Raw genomic sequence first — 25154 nt, forward strand, 5'->3', positions numbered from 1 at the left:
GATCTTTATGTGCTTCACCCCACAGTGCTTCCACAGAACAAGCCAGCAGGTCTGACATGAAATTGGCACCTCTGTCAATCAGTATTTCTCTTGGGGAAACCTACCCTGCTGAAAATCTCTAGCAAAGCATTTGCCACCCTCTCTGCCTCAATGGAGGACAGAGCCACTGCCTCAGGGTATCTAGTAGCATAGACTACTAACATCAGGATATATATCCTTCCCCGTGGTGCTTGGGGTACTCAGAGTCACCAGAATGTCGATAGCGACCCTCTGAAATGGCTCCTTAATCACAGGTAAAGGCATCAAAGGAGCTTTGACCTTGTCTCCTGCCTTGCCTACTTTTTTGGCACTGCTCACAGCTTCTGCTGTACCCTGTTACATCCCTTGCAATCCCAGGCCAATAAACATTCTGCATAACATGTCTTTTGGTACACTTTATGCCCATGTGACCTGCAAAAGGAATATCATGGGCTCTGGCTAGAAGTGCCAGATGGTAGAGTCTGGGCACTACCAACTGCTGTATTACCTCTCTCTCTAGCCCTGTCTCAGGGTTCCACTCTCTATGCAGTAACCATTAGTTCCAGTATACAGACTCCCCATTTCCTTGAGAATCAGGTGCCTCCCTAGCAACCTCCCTCAACACTCTTAATGTACGGTCTAAGAACTGAACCTGTCTCAGCTATACTTTTGTGACTTTTGCCAGCTCCCCTTCCACAGCAAGTCTGGTATCCTTTGACAGCGGTACCTCACTGTCAATCTGGGTAATACTACTTACCTATGAAATTGCAGTCACTCTATCTAAGAAAACATCAGTTCCTACCAGCAGCTGTGACTCACCTTCAGGATTACTGCTAGAGGGTAGCTCCCTCCCTAAAATATCCACCTCACCTTCCCTGACTTCAGGTGTGGGGTCTGTCTGGGTCTCCCCAGGCTATCAGACCCACATACCTGTCTCCAAGCCTGACTGTGTGCAACTGCATGCACATAAGATACTACATTATAAAAATCAGGTACTATCAGGACATCTGCAGAGATATCTTCAAACATACCCACTTGCTTGCTTTCTTTTCAACCTTCCCAGTTAATGTGAACAATTGCCAAAGGTAATTTGGACTGTGGTCCATCCTAAATCTCTGACTGGAGTAGACTGCCCAAGCAAGTACTGTTCCACTTTAAACACTGTAGATTTCACAATGGTTATGTCACAGGCTGTGTCTCTTTTAGCAGTGGCCTGTTTTCAATTCACTAATATAATATATAACCTCTTGTGGCAGTTTGGTACCCCTGTTTTCTCCAGACAACTTACCACTGGAGTACTGTTATTCTTCCTTGCTGGTTCCCTTACCTTTTGTTCCCCACCTTGCCTCCATGAACATCTATATGATAAATGGCCCCACTGGTTACATTTAAAACATCCATTCCATGATCTTAGCCATGTATCTGAACTAGGGGCTTCCCCTGGTACTGGTGGACTCTGTTGGGTTGTGCAAGGCTGCCCACCATGACTTCTTTAATATCAATGTGCAGCACTGGGTATTCCCTTCCTGTGCAGTGATGCCCTGCATGCTAAGTAGAGATCCCCTTTCTTCCCCAACGTATTTGCAGAGTTACATTCTCTGTCTGCCAACCAGATTCTCATGTCCTCAGGCAAAGTGCAAAGGAATTGTTCCCTCACTAAAAAGTTTGCCAGCATTTCAAAAGTAGTGACCTGACACTCAACCACCTATGAAAATAAGTGCTTAACTCAGCTAGAAGTCATTGTATTTATTTATTTATTTATGTATGTAATTATTGACATTTGTTGACTAGGATAGTCCCACTGAGCTAAAGCCCTTTTTCAGATTAGGCCTGCAGAGAAAAGCTCCACAGTAAAATATAAGTTAGTAAATACAATTGTATGATATTCAAGCATTACAGATGTAAAACATTATGACACGTTTATCAGAATTTTCATTTGTGCAGAGGTACAAAGACAGCAATATAAATGCAGGCTTGTCACATGATTTAAATATAGAAATTTATACAAACAGTAAGATGCATAGTTGCAATAGAGTGCAAAGAAATGATCCTGTTACTAAAAAGGAGTTAGAAAAATAAGGCAGACTGCTGGGAGATTTAATGAGAAGTGAATATTTTCTATGGGGAACTAAAGTAGGGAAATAGGATCAGAGAAGAATTAAGTAATTATCAGGTGGTCAAGATGGAAGGGAAAGATTATGTGAGAATGGAGGTTAGGTGAAGAGACAAAAGGAGCAGAATAAGGACTGAGTTGAGCTAAACAGGAGTTGATAAGGTAGGAATTGAGAGTATAAAAAGGAGAATGAGAAAAGATGGAAGACTAGGGTAAGGTAGAGGGTACAGAGTTCAGGGAGGATTTGTACAATGACATGTCCAGGTGGTAGTAGTAGTTGTATTTAGGTAATCTTTTAGATATTTCTTGAATTCACGAGTCTGGTTTATTTTTCTTAGGGACATGGGAAGCGTGTTCCATGACAGGGCTGGTAAGTAGCTATAAAGATTTTGTCCAGAAGATCTTTTGGGTTTATAAATTTCTAGGTGATACTGATAAGAGCACCTATAGAGGGAGACTAAAGAGGAGATGTCAGGGTTGGAAAAGGGTTTCTACAGGATGGAATGGATGATAGTAAGTTGAGAAAGTAGAAGATGATGAGAGAATTCTAACCAGTTTAGTGTCTTGAGAGCAAGACAGTGATAAGATTTAGATGTCTGGTTTGAAGCAAATCTGGCTACTTTATTATATGTGGTTTCAAGTATAGTGAGGAGGTTGGATCGTAAATTAGTTAAGATTTGTGAAATATAGAAGAGATTAGGGAGGAGGTAAGTGTGGGTGAGTGTCAGTCATGACTCATTTGATAGGGACTTGGTCTTTCTATATAGTAAGTCTAATTGTTGATGGGTTTTCTTGATACCTGGAACAAATGTAGGTCCAAGTTAAGTTGGTCATCTATGATGGCACTGAGAAGTTTAATATGTGTTTCGACCATAATGATTGTGTTTTTAATGGATGTAATGGTGAATGTGGATTTGTGGTGGAACAATGATTTGGGGAGGAAAAGTAAAAGTTTAGTCTTTTTGGGGTTCAGTATGAGTTAATTAGCAAAGAACATTTTTTTAATAAGGTTGAAAGATTTTTGTGTAAGAGTTTATAGGTCAGAGAGGTCAAAAAAAGTGGTGATGACTGTGGAGTCATCAGCATATTGTATAAGGGATGATTGTGAACAGGAGGTATAAAGGTAATTTACAAAAATGTTAAAAAAGTAGGGGACCAAGTACTGATCTTTAAGGTACTCTCATCATAAGAGGGAGAAGGGGGATAGAGAGAACAGCCATTTAAAAAGCTTGTTGTCTGTTGGATAGATAGGCATAGAAGATAGGCTGTGTGGAATCCCTCTTCTGTTTCCCCTTCTAGTTTATTCTTTTAGGTTGGTAATGTTTTAGTTGGTTATAAAATCGAGAGGTATCACACTGCTTCTAATGGGAAATTGGAGTTTAAGTAAGCAGATTGATATTTTGCTGTTAATAAATGGTCATCTTACCCTAAAATAATGTGGTTATTTGCGCAAGGGGGTCTGGATAAAATCATTTCTCAACTTTTAATCAACCTGCTACTTCTTTAGAGATTTATCACTGTGCAGCCTAAACAAAGTATTTGTATAGACAAATGCATTCTGTTAATTACCTATGAAATATTACCCCTGCTATTAAATTTCTAGCTTCAATTTTTGTTTGCTTTCTATACTCTTAGATACACATGTAGTCTATCCTAATATATATATATATATATATATATATATATATATATATATATATATATATATATATATATATATATGTCCCCTTCACATGGTCGACTTTTCAGAAAGTTGACTTTCATTTGACTTTCATATGGCCGAGAGCATATGATCAACTTTTGAAAAGCCGACCATGGGGAACGGCTATCTCCGTACAGTGCGAATGGGAATATTTCCCTCTTCCACACTGTGGTGCGATCTTGGAGTTGGTATATTAAAGTTACGTGGGGGTGGGGGTGGAGCCCCACATGGGGGGTGCAGTGGGGAATAGCCCCCCCCTGCTAACAGTTTAAGGTAAGTGTTTGTTGTGTTATATGTGTTTATTTTACACGGTTGGTTTTCAGAAAGTCGATCATATGGTCTCAGCCATATGAAAGTCGACTTTCTGAAAAGTTGACCATATAAAGTAGATATATATATATATATATATATATATATATATATATATATATATATATATATGGTTCTACCTCACATAAACGAAACCCCACAACACCGACAACGCAATCACCAAAACCACATAACCGACAGTACAAAAACACGAAACCCCACATGCCCGACAACGAAATAACCGACGGTACACAAACACGAAACCTCATACACTGCACACACCACAATCACAACAATCAACAAACAAAACACATTCCCCGTCCACAAACCACATACACAACACAAGCACACCAAAATCCCTACAAACCCACACTAAACCTCACATACACAACTACCTACAACCCTAACCCAAACCCTAACCCTAAGGTCCGTCACTACCGCACACTTACCTGACCCGCTTCCCTAACCCTAACTCACTTATCCTGCCCCTAACCCAAACACAATCACTACCGCACACTTACCTGACCCGCTCCCTAACCCTAACTCACTTATCCCGCCCCTAACCCAAACACAATGCCTACCGCACACTTACCTGACCCCCTCCCTAACCCTAACTCACTTAACCCACCCCTATCCCCACAGACCATCAATATTCTCACTTACCTTACTCGCACCCTAACGTCCGTCACTACCGCATACTTACACAGCCTTTTCCCATGTCGGCATCCTTGGCGTCGGTGCTTTCATCCGTCGGGTCGGTCTTCTGAACTTCGATCTTCTGGGGCCCGTCGCGTTGCTGTCGATCTTCTGGGGCTCGCAATTTCCGTGTCGATGTTCCGGCGTGTCGTCTAACTGAGGTAGAACCATATATATATATATATATATATATATATATATATATATATATATATATATATATATATATATATATATAGATATATATATATCCTTTTATTTGACTTTTAACATTTAGCCACAATAGAAATATAACCAAAATAAACCACTTTACAATGCATGTTAAAATATAACCTAAACCTCATATCAGTATAAATATTTTTCAAGTTTTGGTCTTGCAAGACAGCTAACATACAAGCCTTTCATAGAAAGCCTGATCCTAAATACACACAAATTAAGCAATGTCACACTGTCTGGTGAGAAGCACCATCATATCAAGTTCAATGAATATATATCAGTCTATCGTCTTTTGTTGTCTTGGTCAAACACCATGCCTTACAAAATAACTCTGTACAAGTAAGAATGATTGTTTAATCCCCAAGTGAAGAAATTGCCCTGTCATGGAATGTAACAAAACAACAGGTCTACACTAATAAAAGTTACCTGTGGTTGCAATGGAGTATTCAGCTTGCCCCACTGACTAACCCTTCATGTAAATTAGTATTAATTTGACCTGCAGCATGTTAATTACTTTGAGCATCAATAGATTTCATGTACATAACAATTTATGGTAACAGCTTGTGGTGTATACATTTCTCCACAGTGTCCTATCCTTAATAGTTCTGCTATAACTCCAACAAATGGGAACATATTTCCTTTTTTGTTGTTTCATGTGTTGTAGGATATTATTATCTTTAATGCCTTGGTTGAGTCTACCACTCCACTTCCTTTGCATGGTTAGTAGTCATCTGTTCCTTATTATCCTTAGGAGACTACTACTAGTTTGAAGGATATCCATCCAAATTTTGATAACTCTTGTATTTCTGTTGCTCTAGAAAGTCTAGTGCTTCATGAGGACACTAAGAAAGGTAGCTGCTTTTTTTTTCAAAGTTAGTTGCAACATAGAAACAAATTGTATTTGACTCAATCATCCCAATTCTATATCCTTTATAATGCTAGGAACAATGCATTTTCACCATCAGTATACCTGGACCATACTGTTAGGATTCTTGGATTAGAAAAGAAAACAGTTGTACCTTGAGGATTGTTTATGCCCTTGAGACACCAGATCAAGACCCACACATACTATGCGTACTCCTGCTATATTTTAACTGATTTGTCTGGGAGGTTGGTATAATCTTATTGGCAAATGCAGACAATTGTGCTTTCCACAGTTCCTTTAAGAGTCTGTATTGTTTCCATTTGCTGGGTTGTATGAATGTTATCACTCCAGTGGTTGATTAGAAGCATAGCAAATCAACTATTCCTAAAGCAGACTCTACCACAATTAAAGGGGGATCCCATACAAGTCAGTTAAAATATCTTACTGAAGAGACAAGGACAAAAGCTAATTGGCTAAATACTGAAAGCTCTGCTTGATTTCTCTGCTGCAGGGCAAGTATATAACATATGCACATAATCCTGATTCATGTGTTCACATGTCTGGGTTTACAATCCTCTTATGATGCAGTCTTTCAGCTGTCCACTGCCACTTTGCCAGTGATTTATGATAAGTTAATGAGCAGTGTTTATACTGTGTAAATGTTTCACTTTCTGCTGAAACCTCTTAAAAGCACCACTCTAGGGGATGAAAGTGCTTCCTTTGCCCAGCTTCTGTCAAGCACAGTTTACAGGAAATCACTGAATGTTTTTTCCCCAAAATCTGCTTATAAATATTCTCCTTGACTCAGATCTCTTCTGTTCTCAGTAGATATTCTGCCAGTTCATCCATTCAACTCATGCTGTTTCATTTTCTCTGTCCTTAGCTACCATCATAAAACCGAGGTACACGTCAACTTCAATTATGCCTCTACAGCACATCTAAGTTGAAATTATCTCCAGCTCTCTTTCTGAGCTAGCACACAGATGTCTGTCAGCACTATGAACACATCCATTGAAAACGAATGCTACAGCATAATGCCCCTTATCATTGAGATACTACCCAGTGAAAACTATGGCTCCCTATCTGTACATTTCAAAGTCTAAAGTTTTACTCTGATCAGCTGCAGAGACAGCACCTCATCTGAAATCTTTCCTTAAGTATATAGCTCCGATAAGCATGTAATAAGGGGTATAAAAATGTAGATCCATTTAAGAAGGCAATACTACCTATACCATTTACAATCCTTATTTCTCTTACTTCCACTTGTATCAAGCGTCCATCTTTTAAATCCTGACTACATCTACCTCCAGAATTCTTTCTTATGTTAATGCACTTACTTGTAGGTGGCCATGGTGGTGCAGTGGTTAGCATTACTGCCTCACAGCAAAAGGTTCTCTGGTTTGATTCTCAGTTGGGGTGCCTTCTGCACAGACTCTGCATGTCCTTCCTGCAGTCGTGTGGGCTTCCTCTGGGTGTTCCAATTTCCTCCCACATCCCAAAGACATGCTGCAGGTGGATTGGACACTCTAAATTGGACCTACATGCATGTGTGTGCCTTCTGTGGAGGGGTGGGTGCCAGGCTGGCAACCTGACACAGTAAAACTCTACTGCCAATTGTTCTGCAGACCATTGTTCTGCTGTGATGACCCCTAACAGGAAAAGCCAAAAGGAGAAGATTAATAGAGTTACTTGTCCTTCTGTTTCCACTGTACAACTATATATAATCTCTGTCTATAAAATTACCTGGAATAGGCTAAATACCTCTATGGCAGAAGCTTCACAAAATGTTAACAAAAAACAATAAGCCAGATATCCACACAAATTTAATATACTCTGACATCTTGGCCAAAGCCTTCAAGGAGTAACATCTTAGACTTTTTATGCAAGATGTTACCCCTTGAAGGCTTTGGCCAAGACGTCAGAGTATATTCAATTCTTGTGGATATCTGGCTTGCTGTTTTTTTGTTTTTATGCTTCACATAATGTTGCCTGTTCACTATATATGATCTCACACTGTAATATAAGTTTGATTTAATTGTAACAATTTGACATTTACTAGTTTTACCTCTGTTTCTACCAATTGTTTGATTGCTTGTGTTTGAATTTGTTTTTGTGGAATTTCTCTAATTGTTCAATATTGCTTTAGGCATATGTATTTTCTGGAGTTTTTCCTCCTTGGGCCTCCCCTGAAAATGGGCTGTTAATGACCCAGTAGACTATCCCAGAAAACAAATGCCAATTAATAAATAAATAAATCAATCAATAAATCAATAAATAAATAAATAAAGTTCCTAATAAATTGGGCAGAAACACTGTGTGATTGATATATGTGTATGTAATACTCTATTGCCTCCACAAAAAAAAAAAATATTTACATAAGTCAGGAAGACCAGGTCATCCACTTGCCATCCTGCATGGATCCAGACTTTTTGTACCTTAGGCCATTTATTCCCTCATAGGAATTTCACCACTCTCATGATATAGGAATAGGCTGAAATAACCCAATGATATGTGGTGCAGACATCATCATTACCACCACCTGTCATGCAAAGGACAAATACAAGGAGGCACATGCATTACATTATTTATTTATTTGCATTTGTTTACCAGGATGGTTCAGTTGGGCAGAAGTGCCCATTTTCAGTGGAGTCCCAGGGAGAAAACCACATATAAGACAATTCACATACAATACAGAATTTACATTAAATTACATTAATAGAGACATTTGGTACATATAATTAGCAGCTTATACAATTAATGTAAGAGTACATGAGTAGGCATTCTACATCAAAGATAGCATACAAGTATTAAAGGGTATATATACATGTGAACATACACATTCCAGGACAGTATAAAGTAATACAGAGAATATACATGAGAATATTCCATATAAGTATTTTTTTAATGCAAGCATAATTTTAGTAGGACATTTATTTCACGCAGTGGGTGCAAAGTAGATATAGGAATTAATTGAAGTCTAGGTACTAAACTTTAATACATTTAGGAGGTATACTAGTTGAGTGAAAGGCTATGTAAGTTCTGTTGCAATAAGCTATTTGAAAACTGTTGCAGGAATCAGCAGAGTCAGTAGATATTATGTTGATATAAGTGGTGGTATGATATTAAAGTAGAATGTGAGAGTACTTGAAAATCTCATTTGGTTCAATGGTAGGTTTAGAGGGGTTAAGGACAAAGGAAAATGGACAGGAGGGATCAATGCTGAGACAATGGGGGTAGTAGAATAGGGAAGTGGACAAGATGAGGAGATTCCATAGTAGTGGTGTGTGGGTGAGAATAGTTGTGATGGTTTAAGTTAGGTTATGAGATGTGGAGTTAGGACTTGTGCACAACCAAGATGAGGAGAGGTGTAGTTTAAAAGATATCTTGAAGAGGGTTACTGAGTGGGTGGACCTGAGGGTTGGGGGGAGGGCATTCCAGAGTTTAGCAATGGTAAAGGAGTAAAGAATCTGACCAACTGAGAGTTTGGGTTTTTCTACATTTATGAGCAGTTGGTTGTTGGATCGGAGTGGTCTGTTAGGATGGTATATAGTACGTATCGAAGATAGAGCAGGGTGCATAAATGGATTATGAATTAATGAACTGTAATTAGTTGTATAAAGGTATGATAGTTGGGGAGTTCAACCATTTTAGGTTGCGTAATGATAAGCACTGCTTGGATGAGTAGGAGGCATTTGTTATGAACTTAGCAATTTTTTGTAGCATGAGTCCAGTTTGGACTTGCAAAAGGACTGAATGTTGGTGAGAAGGGGGGCACCATATAAAAGAAAGGGTAATAGGAAGGAGGAGGCAAGAGAGAGTCGGGCTGATGCACTGAGCAGATGTTTGTGTTCATAGAGAGTGCCAAGCTTTTGATGTGTTTTTTTGACATTGTACTGGATGTGCAGGTCGAATGTGAGGTTTTCATCTATGATGACACCTAGGAGTTTTGTGCTAGGTACAGTGTCAATGGTGGTGCCATTTAGTGATTTAATGGTGAAGTTCTCCTTTTGTAGGGGTGTGGACTTTTGGGGGGCAAAGATTACTAGTTTGGTTTTGTTGGGGTTCAGAGCAAGGTGATTATTAGACATCCAAATTTTGGTGGCGGTGAGGGCATTTTGGGTGAGTTGTAATTCTGATGAGTTGTTTGCAGTGCAGATAATAGTGGAGACATCTGCATACTGGATGACTGAGCCTTGAAAGAGTGCAGTGTGGAAGTTATTAACAAATATTCTAAACAGAAGTGGGCCTAAAATGGAGCCTTGGGGAACACCAGCAGTGGGGTTTAGGAAAGGAGAGTAAGAGTTTTGCCATTGAGTTGATTGTTGCTTGTTAGTGAGGTAATCAGAGAACCAGTTTAGGGTTTGAGGTGAGGTACCAATGTTAGAGAGTTTTGTTAGAAGGAGAGAGTGAGATATAGTATAGAAAGCTTTAGAAAGATCAAGAAATTGTGAAGAGATGGTTTTACCAGTGTCGCGGGCTCACTTGACAGTGTCTATGAAGGATATTAGATCAGTAGTGGTGCTATGTCCTGGCCTAAATCTGTGTTGGGTATGGGAGAGGATGTGGTTGTGAGTCAGATGGAGAAGAAGTTGAAAATGAATACATTTTTCCAGACTCTTAGAGATGGGTGATAGTATAGCAATGGGGTGGAAGTTGCTGGTGTCTATGTTGGGGTCTCCTTTGTGTAGAGGGAGAATATGAGCTTTTTTCCAGATGATGGGCATATAGGATTCTTGGATAGATCTGTTAAGGAGTATGCTGATAGGATAATCAACTGAGTTGGATGAGATTTGTAGGTAATTGGTGGGTATGTTGTCAGGGGCATTAGGACATGGTTTGAGTTTTAGAAGAAATTTTTTAATAGTTGAAGTGGGAATGGGTAGCAGAGTTAAGTTAGGAATGGGAGGTGTACAGGAGTTAGCTGTAGAAAGGTCTGTGGAGGACAAGTTGGCCTTGGCAAAGGTAGTGGTTATATTGGCTATAGTATCTATGAAATATGAGTTGAAGGTATTAATTGCAATGGGTGTTTTATTTGGGTCTGGGCAAGGATAATTTTTAAAGCCTGGGTTTAAACATTGTTTGTCCATGATAGATATTAACCCATTATAATTTTCTTTAAGCATCATCATGGGAGAGATCTTGTATATCACAAAACTTAGACAGACCACCCTGTCCAGCATCTCCTAGCCATCCTAAGTTATGGAGAGAGTATTTCCTCTCTCCGTTGTATAAACTTAGGTTTCTTCCAGTCCTAACCAGGATCTCAGTATGCTAACATAGTGTCTCTGACTTAGGGTAAATACCATACTGTAAAAAAAGAGCTGTTGTTATACTGGCTCTCTACTGAGAAAGATTACAGTTCCATGTGACTCTACAAAAGCAGCAAATCAGGACACCAGCTGAATGGCTCTACTTTCAAAAGAAAGGGGATAGGGAAATGAGGCAGCTTTGCCTTGTACCCATAGGAATGAAAACAGTAAGGAGACCATCTTATTAATGCATATGCCAGCAGAAATGCCAGTAAGTAAGAATTTAATACATTACAGAACAACTCCAAATTTCACTATACCCAAGATATTAATAGAATTTCTATTTTACACTGCCAATGTCCTTAGCAAAATGCAGAAAAATGTTACAGCATTGCATTTTGTCATTACTCCTAGCATGTGTGACACCTGTGCCCTGGCCCAGCAATCAAGGAGCCTCAGTCCTCACCACTATCACCAGTGAGGGGCATCCATATAAGGAAAGGATAATAAATACACACACAGCAAAGTGCAATTTTACTTTAGAGCAAACAGAGATTGCAGTCAGTCTGGGGCTGGTTTCTCCCTTTCTCTCCAGGTCCCCAATAAGACTCCCCACTGGTACAGCTATAGGATCCAGATCTCAGCCTAGTGGGCAAGCTAAAACCTCCAGCACCCTATCTGTCCAACCAGTGCTTTGTGTCCCTACCCAAGTAGCTGACACACACACTTTGAGATAAGTGTTTATACAACCACACAGACACTCCTGGGGAAGGCTGGCACAGGTTCTCCAGCTGTGCCCCTTTTATGCCCAGTCTAAAAGGTAGTACCAGCTGCCACCACCCACTAATATCAGCCACTCAAAGGCCCTTCTGAAAGGGTGTCCAATTATTACTGTGCAATATTATTATTATCCAAATTATAAGTGTGACTGAACAGTCAAGGCTCATTAGAGTGACTTGGTACAATATCACTATATACATGCAATGTACTCTAGAGCTTAAACTAACTCTATATAAAACAACCACAGTTGAAAGGTTTAAGAATATTTAATAATAAATAATAAAAACACAAGACAATACTTCTTACTACACAGTGTTAGTCAAGAGTTCAGAGATCATAGAGAAATACTTAATATAATACAGTAGCAAAAGTTCTGACATCACAGAAAAAAACAGTGTAATCTTCCTATTTCCTAGCTATATCAAAGAGAAAACACAGTTCTAAATAAACTTACATCTAGAGCAAGACAGTGCTGGTGATGTTGAATGTTTTCAAGACAAAATGCTCTGAGCTCTATGATTCTCTCAATCTAAATTGATAACACAGAGCTACTTCACATGACATAATTGTTCGCACTTCTCTTGTGTTACCAGGCTATCAGAAGCTACATTTACATTTTTACACCTGGTCAGAAATCAGAGCAATAAAATACATTTTTTACATGCAAATTCTAGCCATTAACTCTGGTCTTAAAATAATAGGCAGGCTGCCTCCCTTTAGACATATCAGCTCCAAATTTTGACACCAAAGACAGTCATAAAATGCTTGACTTAGCTTTCTTACAGCAGAGAGCACTGTTACTACATTTTTACAGTTCAATATCCAATGCAGTCTTTTTCACATTTAAGAGAACAAGCCTGTGGCTTACATCAATATTTACAAATTATATAATTATCTACAAAATTCTATCTGGCTAGGCTGGCAGCCTTTACTTATCTTCACAGCATGTATCTCAACAGTTTGGGACCCTTTGTGAACCACACCTGTGTTTTGTGAAAAAGATATTTGCCTGTTTGACAGGTCTGTACAAATACATTTTTGAGATAATGAATTAATTCAAATGATAATTCCTTGCACACGACACCTTTTCCTGCAGCAACACTACAATGCTAAAATCAAAAAAAAAAAAAAACCACCCAGAATGGTGAATGTAAAAAAATGTTTATTTCATTAATGAATCTCCTGAAGAAGTCCAGTGTTTCTTGGAGGATGAAAGTGCTTAATGAAATACACTTTTTTGTATTTGCCATTCCAGTTTTTTTTTCTTTGTTTTAGTTGTTGTTTATATACCCCCCTTTCCTCTGTACTTGTTTTTTTTTTTTTGTATTTAGCACTGCAATGTTGTTTATAATGGCTTCATTAAAGCCATCCATCTTTCAGGTCACTGTATAGCTTACCACAGTGTGAAAATAGAAGACTGCCTTCACATCAGTGTTATCTGAGAAAATAAATGCATTCTCGTTAATTCCATTCTTATTGTATTTTCTCTGATCTGCAGTACTTTTCTAAAGTTATTTCTTATGGCTTCCTTCGTTACTACTTTCAGCTCTCTGTCTAGCTCTTCAGTCACCCTCCTTTCATTCCTCCTTTCCTTTCCTTCTGTACTCATTGGTTTACTCTTCACACTGACCTTGATCCGATCTCACCAATGCTATTCTGGTTTGCCTCTTTCTTTCATACTTTCCTGTATTTACTCCTTTATTGCTTTTTGAAGTGTTTCTTTGTCACCTGCTTCTTTCCATTTATAGCAAGCCTGCCTACACCCCTTTCACACTGATTTCTATTCCTCTACACTTACCTTACGTTTCACTGCTACATGATCTGATATGTGTCTGTCCTATATTTGTAATGCTTCTATTGTTTTCAATGTTTTCTTCCCTAAGAAGCCACATAACCCACTTAACTATACAAAATGATTCCTGTGGAAGTGTATTCCTTCTCAGTCAGATATATTTTCCTCCATATATACAGTCAGCCCCCATTCCTTGAAATAGTTCTCATCTCATATTTTTGTTGTACCACTCCTGCCATACAACCCACTTTTTTGCTGACATTGTAGCCCCCACTGTTATCTCTATTTCATTTCTTCTTTTTTGTGCCTATTTAGCAAAAATTCTGGTAGAATCCTTCTTCATTCCCTTTTTGTGTACATGTTTCCTGTTGTGCAGACTGCACCTTCTGTACTTCCCTGCCAGATGAGCAGTCTGTCTATCCCACTTTTTATCACTTTCTCCATGGCTGTTGTAAGCTCTCTGTGTAATACAGTTGCTACTCCCTCTTTCCTCCTACTTCCTTGTTGTACATTTCTCCCTTTTGGTAATGATAACACAGTATCGTCTTCCTATCCCTTATTTTCAGTTGTGTCTCTTGTAATTGAATAATCTCTGTCACCATCCTCTTTAACTTTTCCTGTACTGTCTTTCTTCTGATAGGATTTGATGAAACATCAATGCTCATATACTTATCTATACCTTCCTTATTGCTTTTACCCTTTCTTCTAGGTTCTCTCATGTGCTGTCATTAAAGGAGAACTGAACCAACAGACTCAAAACATATGTTTATTTCATCATGGTTTGGTGTTTCCTTCATTTTAACATCATTCTGGGAGTATTTATAGGTTTTTAAATATTTTTGTACATAATTTCTGAGTCTGATCACATGGGTCTGCCATTTTGAAGTAATTTTGATTATTTCGTCTGCCTCTAGGTATCCCACAATACAGTGCTAGTTTTTAAAAAGTTACATCATGCAGGACTCTTTCTTCCTAAAGCTCATGTCACTGCATTGATTTTACATGCATACACTGCTGTCTCTCAGTCAGCTGGATTTAAGTAACATTACATGCCGTTCAATGACTACTTAAAACACAAACAGTGCAAATGCCAAAAAACAGACTTTCAAAGTGCTTTTTACTACTGTGTTTTTTAGAATGGCTAAGCTGCAGTTTTTTTTGTTTTGTTTTTAAAGCCTGAATTGTACTACTTTGACTCATCTCCCATCCCCCTTCATACTTAACTTCCATAGCTGTCAAAGTAATAAGGACAATTTGAGCTGTTACCTGCTGTGATTGATAGCTCACAGCAGGAGACTTGACTCATGTATTGTTTCCTTGTTCTATCCTTTACTTTCTGTATTGGAAGGAGAAGGACCAGGGAGCTGTGACATCACAGCATGGGTGGGTTTTTAGGACGGTCATGGTGATGTCAGTTTGGGAAGGGAATTGGCCAGAAAACTATCTGTATTCAGTGGCCTTGATGACATGAATGAATTGGAAGCTTTTCCAGGGCAGGATAAAAGTCTTTTGAATGTAAAACTACCACAGTAGAGTAAGGTACTGTTTCAGGTACTGTTCCAGTGGAGAAAAACAGTCAATTTAAAATATTTTAAATGCTGTGTTGTTGTTTATTCATAGTAGGGTCAGTAAATAGGGAGAGAAAGGACAGAGAAGTTGAGCATTTAATAATAGATTTCCATTGTTCACATTTAAGCATAACCCTTCTATCCTCCAAGCTGTATGTGGTGTTGTTTTGTAGCTGCTTATACATCATCCCGCCCTTAGATTCTGCATCCCTACGTTTTGGCACCTGCATATGCATGAATATGCCATGGACATGGGCATTTTAAGGCTTTATTTTGTCACTTCTCAGTTGTCCATCACACAAATACATGTATTTTATTTATTTATTTTTCTTTATTGCCCAGCATAGACTGACTAGATTGAGTCCATTTTCAGTAGAGGCTCACAGACAAAAGCTCCTCAGAGTATATTTATTTTAACAAGTGAATTTTGGACATTCTCAGAAAAACAATAGTTACCTTTCTCATGAAAATACAAACATAATTACAAGACAGGCATATACATTAAAGTATTTACATCAACAATAGGAAGACTATACAGTTGTTCCAGCTGTAAAATCATGCAGGAAGTAAGCACACTGATACTGCAGAAGGGAAAACATTATTGTAAAAAAGCTTACTGTTATTACATTTCAGTAAAAAAAGGCTTGGAAGGATTTACATATATGTATAAGTTATAAAATTATATAGTAAGGGAGATTTTAGTATTGAATAGGTTTGTAGAAAGTTCAAAAGATATAATGAAGTAAATTATAAAATTCTGTAGGAAGGAATGGTGGATATTAGTATTGTACATCAGGATAGTGGCAATAGCATATGACAGAGAGCATGGTATAGGATTGTTTCTGTTTAGGCTGTCTATTCCAAATTGGTTTATAATGTAGGTATTCAGGAGATGCATGAGAGGGGCAGAGCATGTGGATGGGGTAGTTACAAAAAGAGAAAGATGAGAAGTGTTGTTTATGGAGGGGGTGAAAAGGGATGTATTGATTCAAGTGCAGGAGGAAAAGCTGTTAGGAGTGCAATGATTCAAGTAGAGGAGGGTAAAAAGTTAGTGATAAGCAATAAGAAGTCTGTGATTTTACTAGACGTCTCAACCCGGTGAAGAACATGACCATGACCAGGACTGGGTAGGGTATTGCCTGAGCTGAGATTTATAGCTTGGAAGTTTGTTAAATATTTTTACTTGTGTAGGGATGGTGTTCATAGGTTCATAGGTGCTTACTAGGCTAACGACCACAAGGGCCTTTTTAAGCCTAGCCATGCATCCCAAATCTCTGACAAGTTCTGATACACTTGATAAGTGTAAGCATGGGCCTGGGAGATGAACCATTTACAGTGTACCTGTTTGCATCATAGACATAGGTGCCAAACCAGGGATGAATTCCTGGTTTCCCATCCAATTGTCCAAGTTGCACTTGAATTAGATTAGGGAGGAACTCTGCTTCATATGAATTGGAAGCCTGTTCCATAGACAGGGTAGTCTCTGGGATACATACTTTTCTCTCCAGCAGGTCCTATTTATATCAGAAGCAAGGTTTAAGTCTTTAGAATGGGCAAGTCTGGTACTGTTTGTTTTGTGGATATGTAGGAGGTCTCCCATGTGCTACCATTAAGCATAACCCTTCTATCCTCCAAGCTGTCCATGGTGTTGTTTTGCAGCTGCTTCCAGAGCAGTGTTCCAGAGCTTGGAGATGTAACAGTACTCTTTTGCCTTGTGAAGGGAGTCAATTTCCTGGTGGGCCTTTTTAACTGTTTGAAGAGTATCGTGATCAAATGTAAGATTGTCATTTATTACAATGCCCAGTAATTTACCTCAGTTTTAGTATTACTTGCAAATGTAACCAAGAAAGATTGTTTTTGATGGAGATAATATTTTGGGGTGAAGAGCATCAGATTTCTGTTACTGGGGTTAAGGAGTAAGTTTGATTTTTTCAATCAGGTTTCAATTAAAGAGAAAGAAATTAGAGTGATTTCTTGTAGTCTGAATGTTGCGTAGGCTGTATATATTAAAGTTAAATTATCTGCTTATTGTATTGTTTCTGCTTGGTGTATGGCAGTGTGTAGCTTTTTTATGAAAATATTAAAATGAAGGGGTTCTAGTATAGAACCCTGAGGGACACCTATGGTAACTGGAAGAGAAAAGAAGTCCTGTTCCCCTTTGACTGCTTGTTACCTTCCAGATAGATAACTAAGGAACTTTTTAGGGGAAGAGTGAGAAAAGCCTACAGAGTTTAGTGAGCAAAGGTTGGTGTGATACAGTGTCAAAAACTTTGGATAAGTCTAGGAACACATCTGACATTAGGTTACCACACAGTTGACATTACATTACCATTGTTCCTATACTGGTTTATATGCTGGTGAAGTTAAGGAGGGCTCTAGTTGTGTTATGGCTGGGTTTGAAACCATGCAGCATTTTCGACAACAGATTATTTGAATTTAGGTGATGTAGAGGTTGGGCATGAATATATTTTTCAAGTAATTTTGATAGGGGAAAAGGATTGCAATGGGCCTATAATTATTATTCTGTAAATGCGGAGCCTTTGTGCAAAGGTATAATAATGGATTTTTCCAGTTGGAAGGAATTTATTTTTCAGATATAGATCTATCAATATAGAGACCAGAAAAGCAATTACATCAGCATCCATTTTTAAGTAGTCTGAGAGGAGTTTGTCAGCAGCTAGGGTGGTTGGTTTTAGCTTATATTAGAGGTTTTTTAATGGTAGATGTAAGTGCTGGGCTGAAGTCAAATAGCTGAGCATTTTTAGTGGAGGCTGCCGGTACTGAGAGGGTAGTGGAATTATTAAAGTCTGTGAAGGTCTGTAAAAAATAGTTGTTAAACTGTGTGGGAGTTAAATCAGTAGTATTGTTGGATGTAGGGGTGGGTGTGGTAATTTGGCCTGGATGTAAATGCTATTTATGGATGTCCAGAAGAATTTTGGGTTGTTTTGATGTTTAGTCTGGAGGATGTTATACTGTGTTGCTTGTCATTTTTTATTTTTTTATTTTTTTTTGTCATATTCCTTAGTTGCTTGAAAAGTTAAAATGTATTTTGAGTTCTATTTTTGAACCATTCTGTTCCAGGCTTTTTCACGCTGTAGCATTAATTTCTTAGTTTCTTTTTTAGCCATGTTGCAGGATTGGATTTGACCCTTTTAGTAAGTACTAGGAAATGCTTACTGAGAATTTTTAGGAGCATGTCATTGAAGTGTGAGACAACAAAGTCTAAGGACATAGATTTTAATATTTTCCAGTTATATTCCCTTCAGAATTTGATAAAAGGGTATTTGTCAAAGTTTTTTTAGTTACAAATTTTGTAGTAAATTATATGTTTATCTCGGATATTGTAACTTCTGAGAGCATAAGTGGTTTAATGTCATTTAGGCTGTCTGGAAGGCTAAGAATCCAGCCTAAGGTAAATTGCCTACCAGTACTTTTGTGGACTCTAGTAACTGATGTAATTAACTGTTTAAAGCCGGACAGGTTTATTGAATCAGATGGAATGTTACTATTGATAAGCAGCCAATGTATATTTAGGTCTCCCAGTACTATTGTTTTCATGCTGTATATGGTAGGATAGCTAGTATGTGATATTTTCTACAGTGGTAATGTTTTTACCTGGTGGGATATATATGTCTGCTAAACAAAGCATTTTCCTATTATTGAGATGTGATACAAGTAGTTCTGCATTATTTAAAAGTACTATCTCACATTTTAATTTCTACAAGTCATTTGGATTTCTAATACCATGATGGGAATGGAACCTATTCCTAAACCAAAGAATGATAGTTCATGAAACTAGTATTGTTTCAATATTTGATGTTGGCCACAAGTGCTCTTCACAGCACCTGCAATGTGCCCAGAACTGACTCCTTCTGTAATTCATATGGAATTACATGTATCTGTAGCATATCTAAATAAGACTGTAATTTTTTTTTTATGAGACAAATTGCTCCTACTGCTGTTGGAACTGTCTGGACATCTTTCTTCCATATTGCCCTTGTGTTTGCCTGCAAATCCTGGTATTTTATTACTTTGTGTCTCTCTGTTTATAACACACCGTACTCACTGGGTATAGAATTTTCAGTGATAAATACTGCTTTTGTCTTCTTTTCATGGATTACTTCATCTGTTTTTCTCACATGCACTTTTTGTAGTGCTGGTAATAGATAATTCCATATGATATAAACTTCATCATTCTCTATAATGCTTTGTGAATCACGTTTCCAGTGCTTTTCATCTACTGCAGTATTGTAATGTTTGCACAATCCTCAATGCAGCAGTCTTGCCACATTGTAATGCTTTTCAGTATATAGGTGTCAAAGGAAAAAACTTCAAAGACCAATACACGTAAGGTTCAGTTAAGGCACATTTAATAACTTGCAGCAAGGAGACAAAAACATGCAAATACAAGATTTTTGCCTAACTACTAACAGGAAGTATGCTATTCTTATACTGTTTTACAAGACATGGCCTTCTATGGCTGACGTAATCAAACACAACTTTCAGTATTGTTCTACAGCAGATATTACTCAGATTTTCTGCTGACATGACTAGATTTTTGAGAAACTTTTTGAGAAAAACAACCTGGTCTTGGTGGGCACCAGCCCATTACAAGCTGCTATTGTATAGTTCTAATGCATGTGTTACATTTCAAGGTACTTTCTAACTCAGGCATAAGCAAATGCTGATTACAGTTCATGTTTTCAAGCAGTCTTTGTTCTAATTATCTATAGCTTCTACAGCTGTGTATTTTCTCACAGCACAAGCGGAACTTTTTGTCTAAACCTCATAACATTTATACAAGCAGTATTGTTCTATTCATTATTTTCCTAACACAAGCAGAAATCATCTGCTTCTCAGTAAATTTCCAAGCATAAGCAAAGATTTTAGTTGACAATACAAGGTCAGAAAGCATCTGTAGTTTGTACAGATTTATGCAGTATGAAATAGAATAAATGTGGTAACCCTTTTCAAGCTCTAAATGCACTAAGCATATTACTAATACACACATTAATACATATTTTTCTGACAATAGGCCCTCTGCTATTATTTTTAAACCAATGTGTGTGTAGTCCACTGTCCTGCACCATTAATATTAACTTTCATCTTTTGGTTTAAATGAATTTCTCCTTAACCATTCCTGCAAAAGATCCTTATTGACCGGAAGTTGTCTCAGGAATTTTCTGTACTTGCAACTATATTTATGTTTTTCCCACATTTCATGCCTTCTCATCTGATCCTTCTCCTTATATTCTTTTATTTTTTTGGCATATTCAGTTGCAGTCTGATTTTTGTCTAAGTCTGGTTTGGTTTCCATTTCCGCTTGACTCCAATATGTTTCTGCTAAACTAAACAGGAAAATCATCTTAGATGTGTTCTCTTCGTGTTTCAAATCTTTCACTATGTTTGGATCTGATGAGATCAGCAGATATGTAGGTAATCCTACAGTTGCAGATCTACACATGTAATCAGTTTGAAGGAAGCCCGTACCTTCTTCTGAATGAGGAATATATAATCTTGGTATACATTGACTTAGACTTATATATATATATATATCATTTCATAGGTGTGAAGCATTTTTCTTGTTTTCCTGTCTAACTGATCCAATACCTTTTGGGGCAATTCAGATAAGCCAAAAGCATAAGTTAGAACAGCAAGAGCAAATTGTTTTATAGCTCGGACTTTGTTCCTAGCTGTCAGGCTGTCTTCAGTATTAACTTGAGTCTTCCAGAATATTCTTTACTGAGTTTTGTTCACATTTGTTCATGTTTTATTGTCAGTCCTTCAAAAATTCCCAACAATTTATAAACTCCCTATTGCTCAAGTTCCTTTATATCACATTCCTGTCCCAGACTTGTATTTTCTTGGTGCTGCAGCTTTTCTGCTTTAAATGTTGTTTTTGCACCTTTATCAGGATGAAATTACATTCTTATATAATCTGAGAAGTTTTCACCACTTCCAATTGTGCTTTCAGTTCCTCATTTGACAAACTATACAGTTTTAAATCATCAACAAAAAGATACGTTTTTATACCTTGTTGTTGTGTGGTAGGTGCATTGCAACCATGACCTAATCTGTTAAGTAGACCTTTTAATTGGTTATGGACAAGACAAAAGAGAAGCTGTGTCAAAGAGTCACCATGGACTATCCCCCTTTGAATTTTTGTCTCTGAGATAATTTGTCCATTATCATGGCTTAACTGAAAAATGGTTTGCCTCTGTTTCATGGTCAGTGTAATGTAATTAATCAATGTAGGGTGTATCTTATACGTCTATAAGTACTCCTTTATCCATTAATGAAGGATGCTGTCAAATGCTTTTTTGTAGTCTATCCATGCCATACTTAGATTCTTCCCCTTTTTACAATAACCCATTATGACTTTATTTAACAACAAATTATCCTTTGTTCTATATGACTTTTTTTTGTTACTCTTTTGTTCTCTTGCCATGATTGAGTTTTCTTCTAAATGGCTAGTTAATGCATTGCTGGAAGAGAAGTTATTGTTCTATAGTTTTTAGAATGGCTTGCAGGTTCAGTCTTAAGGAGAAGTATCATTTTTCATGTTGTTAGCCAGGTTGGTGTCTGTTTGGGGTGTGCGTATAAGTAGCTCTTACTCAGGGCTAAATCTTCATGTAAAGATGTTAATACTTTAACTTTACTTTTAGGTACAGCATCTGGGCTAGGGGTTTTCCATTTAGGAGTTTTTCTTAATTTCATTTCAATCTCTCTAGCTGTTATTTCATCCCATTTATTATCCTGTACATTTGAACTTCTTACTGTTTCTTTTACTTCCTTAATCCATTCAGCATCTTTGTTATGTCCACAAGGTCTCCATAGATACTTTTCCAACAAGTGTCTTTTTTGTGGTGCATCTATTCCTTTAGCTTTGTTTCTCAATTCTCTATAAATCTTTTTGTGTCATCAATGAATTGCTTAGTGTGTACTTTTCTTTTATATATATCTTCTAAGTTTTTCTGCCTGTGCCAATATATTTAGTTTATTATTTGCAATACTGTAGTGTACTGTAGATCCTGGTCTGTTCTAATGCTGCATGAGTGAGGCACAACCAGACATAATCAGTGAATCAGCAAAGCAAAAGTGTTGAGAAAAACAATCAGTAAGATTTGGCTATGGCAAAAGGTATTCAGAGGTCATTGTGTATGCAGAAGCAATAATTAGCAAATGAACTTTTACAATCTGATTGAACAAGATTCAAAAATGCATAATAGTACAGCATAGTATATCACGTCTGTTTCATCAAACTGGCATTAAACCCCATCTGACCTTAGAAACAGGTACAACATCTGAGGTCTACAATTAACTCTTAGCTATAGGTTATTAAATCACACCTTTTCTGGCTAACAATTAGTGTAACACAAACTCTAAACATTTCACATTGCAGCAATAAGGGTAACATCTTATAGTTAAGTACCTTTTTATCACTATATTACTAGGTTTCATGCCTACTGCCTAACATTTGCTTGTGGAATTAGTAGCACTAGTAAACCAACACATAGTGTCTGTGGCTAACAGAAGGAGAAATTCTAGATTTGATAAGAGTTGCCCTACAATAGTTCATTTGACATGGGAGCAAGCAAGAACGTTTTCTCTTCAACATCTTTCAACACTAGCACTAGAACTTTCTGATTTTGGAGAACTGTAGTTAAACTGCATACATTTTATTTTAGTGCACTGCCTTTTTAGAGATAAGACAACAAAAAATGTTAAGAACATAATAAGGAAACAGCTCCTAGCAGTATAATTAGTTTTAGCTTGTAGTACTGTGTGCATGCAGTTTGTGCTTAGTCAAACACATTCCCATAAGGATAATGAGATGTTAAATAGTGAGTTAGATTTTACAAGCATCACAACATAGCATTTAGTATTTGCATCCCAAGAATAAAGAATGGTATCCAATGTGGATCAAACTATGGCATAACTATATCAAAAACAATAAAATTAAACCCAAAGCCCTTCCTTTCTTAAATCAGGAGGCTTGAAAGGATAACATTTTTCACTTCTCCTTAAAACATATGTTAATAAGGGTTCAGAAATTCTTGGGAGTTTTAAATCTAAAAATACTTATATCCTCTTACAACCATTACATCTGAACCCAAATTTTCGATTAAATAAAGAAATGTTAAATCTGAATAACTATCTGCTCAATAAGGACTGTAAAGTTTGGGATATCTACAGACATAGGAAAACGTCTTTCCAAAACATAAGGACTGCTCTCAACCTTCCAAAGGGATATATCATAATGCTAAGGCAAGTCATAGAACTCTGTACTTCAATATTCAGTGACTTTGAAGCTAATGAAAAAGACTTAAATGCACGTATTACATTATAGAACTTACTAACCTTAAAGAAAAAGATGCTATCTAACACTTATAAGTTAATAGTATCTCTTAAATGCCAATCATCATTATTGTATTCAAAATACTGGACTAATAAGATCAAAGAATGCTCTGAAAAACAAAAATCTAATTCTGTTGAAGCAACACTAAAATTAATCCCTTTAAAAACTCATGTATACTCAATTAATGATAACAACAATGTTTACTTCACCACAGAAATACTAAACTTCAATTCAGAGGTCTCTCCAAACTGTCCATGTTGTTACTCACAAATAGTAGATTTAATCCATATCTTCTGGGGCTACAAATGCACTTATAAATTATGGTGCTCTTTGACAGTTACACTAGAAAAGATGGGCTATCAAAAATCCATATTATCATGGGAATTTGCAATTGTTCATATTATCTCTCAAAATTACCCAAGTTTAACCTACACATTCTAATTATTCAATTCTCTATAGTGAAATTGTATATTACCCAGACCTGGCTAGATCGAACCAAACTATCATGGGAGGGTTTCAGAAGAATGGCAATAAAGTATATATCAGCACATACGTATATAATGAATAACCAAAGTAAGCATTCCTATTTCCTAAAATATTGAAGTCTTCTCTTGGATCATATTTTAAAAGATTAGCTGAATGTGGAATGACAAATTATTGTGATTGTTAAATGAAAAATGGCACAAAAGCACTCAGCCTCACGAGCTTTGTGTCAGCTCTGTTCTATACATGCATCCATATTGAAACAGTATGTTAACTGTGACACAATGTTAGTTAGAAAATGACTGGCTATAACACAATTTTGTACATAGTGTATATAGGATGTTAGTGTATTTTCATTGTAACACTGAAAATTCTATTGATACATGATATACTGTACCTAATATGTCTGAATTCTTCTTAAAAAATTATGATTGTACTGTATCTTTCATACTGACTGGATCTAGTAACATGGATAAAATACAAGAGAAAAATAAAAATACTTGAAAAAAAATAACATTTAGTATTTGCAACCTAGGGCATAAATTAACAACTTTCTGTGAGCTGCATGAGACTTACTGATTTGCTCTGACTAGAAGCTGGGTATCTCCAGAAAAGGCTTGCATTCAGAGTGAATTCAGAGATGGTGCCTACAGGCAACAACAGAGCTGAAAGTGAGTGAGGGATGCTGGGAAAACAGAGCTCAGTTAGAGGGATGTCTGATGTAATGGATGATGAGAAAGTAAGCTGAAACAATAGATAAACAGATATTTAATTACCCACTGAGTCAGCAAATTACAGTGTTGAGAAAAACAATCAATGTTTTGTCTATGGCAAAAGGCAAGGAGCCTTCCAGAGATAGTTAATTGTATGAGCTGAACAGTGTAAACTAGAAACTGAGAGGGGAAAAAAAGATAACTACAGGCAGCAGTACATAAGCCTAGGAAAACTAAGGAGAGATTTACATTGGTGGTTTAGTATTTAGAGAGTTAGCATCAAACGACTGT

This window comes from Protopterus annectens, chromosome 1.part2 (assembly GCF_019279795.1).
Source record: "Protopterus annectens isolate FY-2018-M chromosome 1.part2, PAN1.0, whole genome shotgun sequence".
In the NCBI taxonomy this organism is placed as follows: Eukaryota; Metazoa; Chordata; order Ceratodontiformes; family Protopteridae; genus Protopterus; species Protopterus annectens.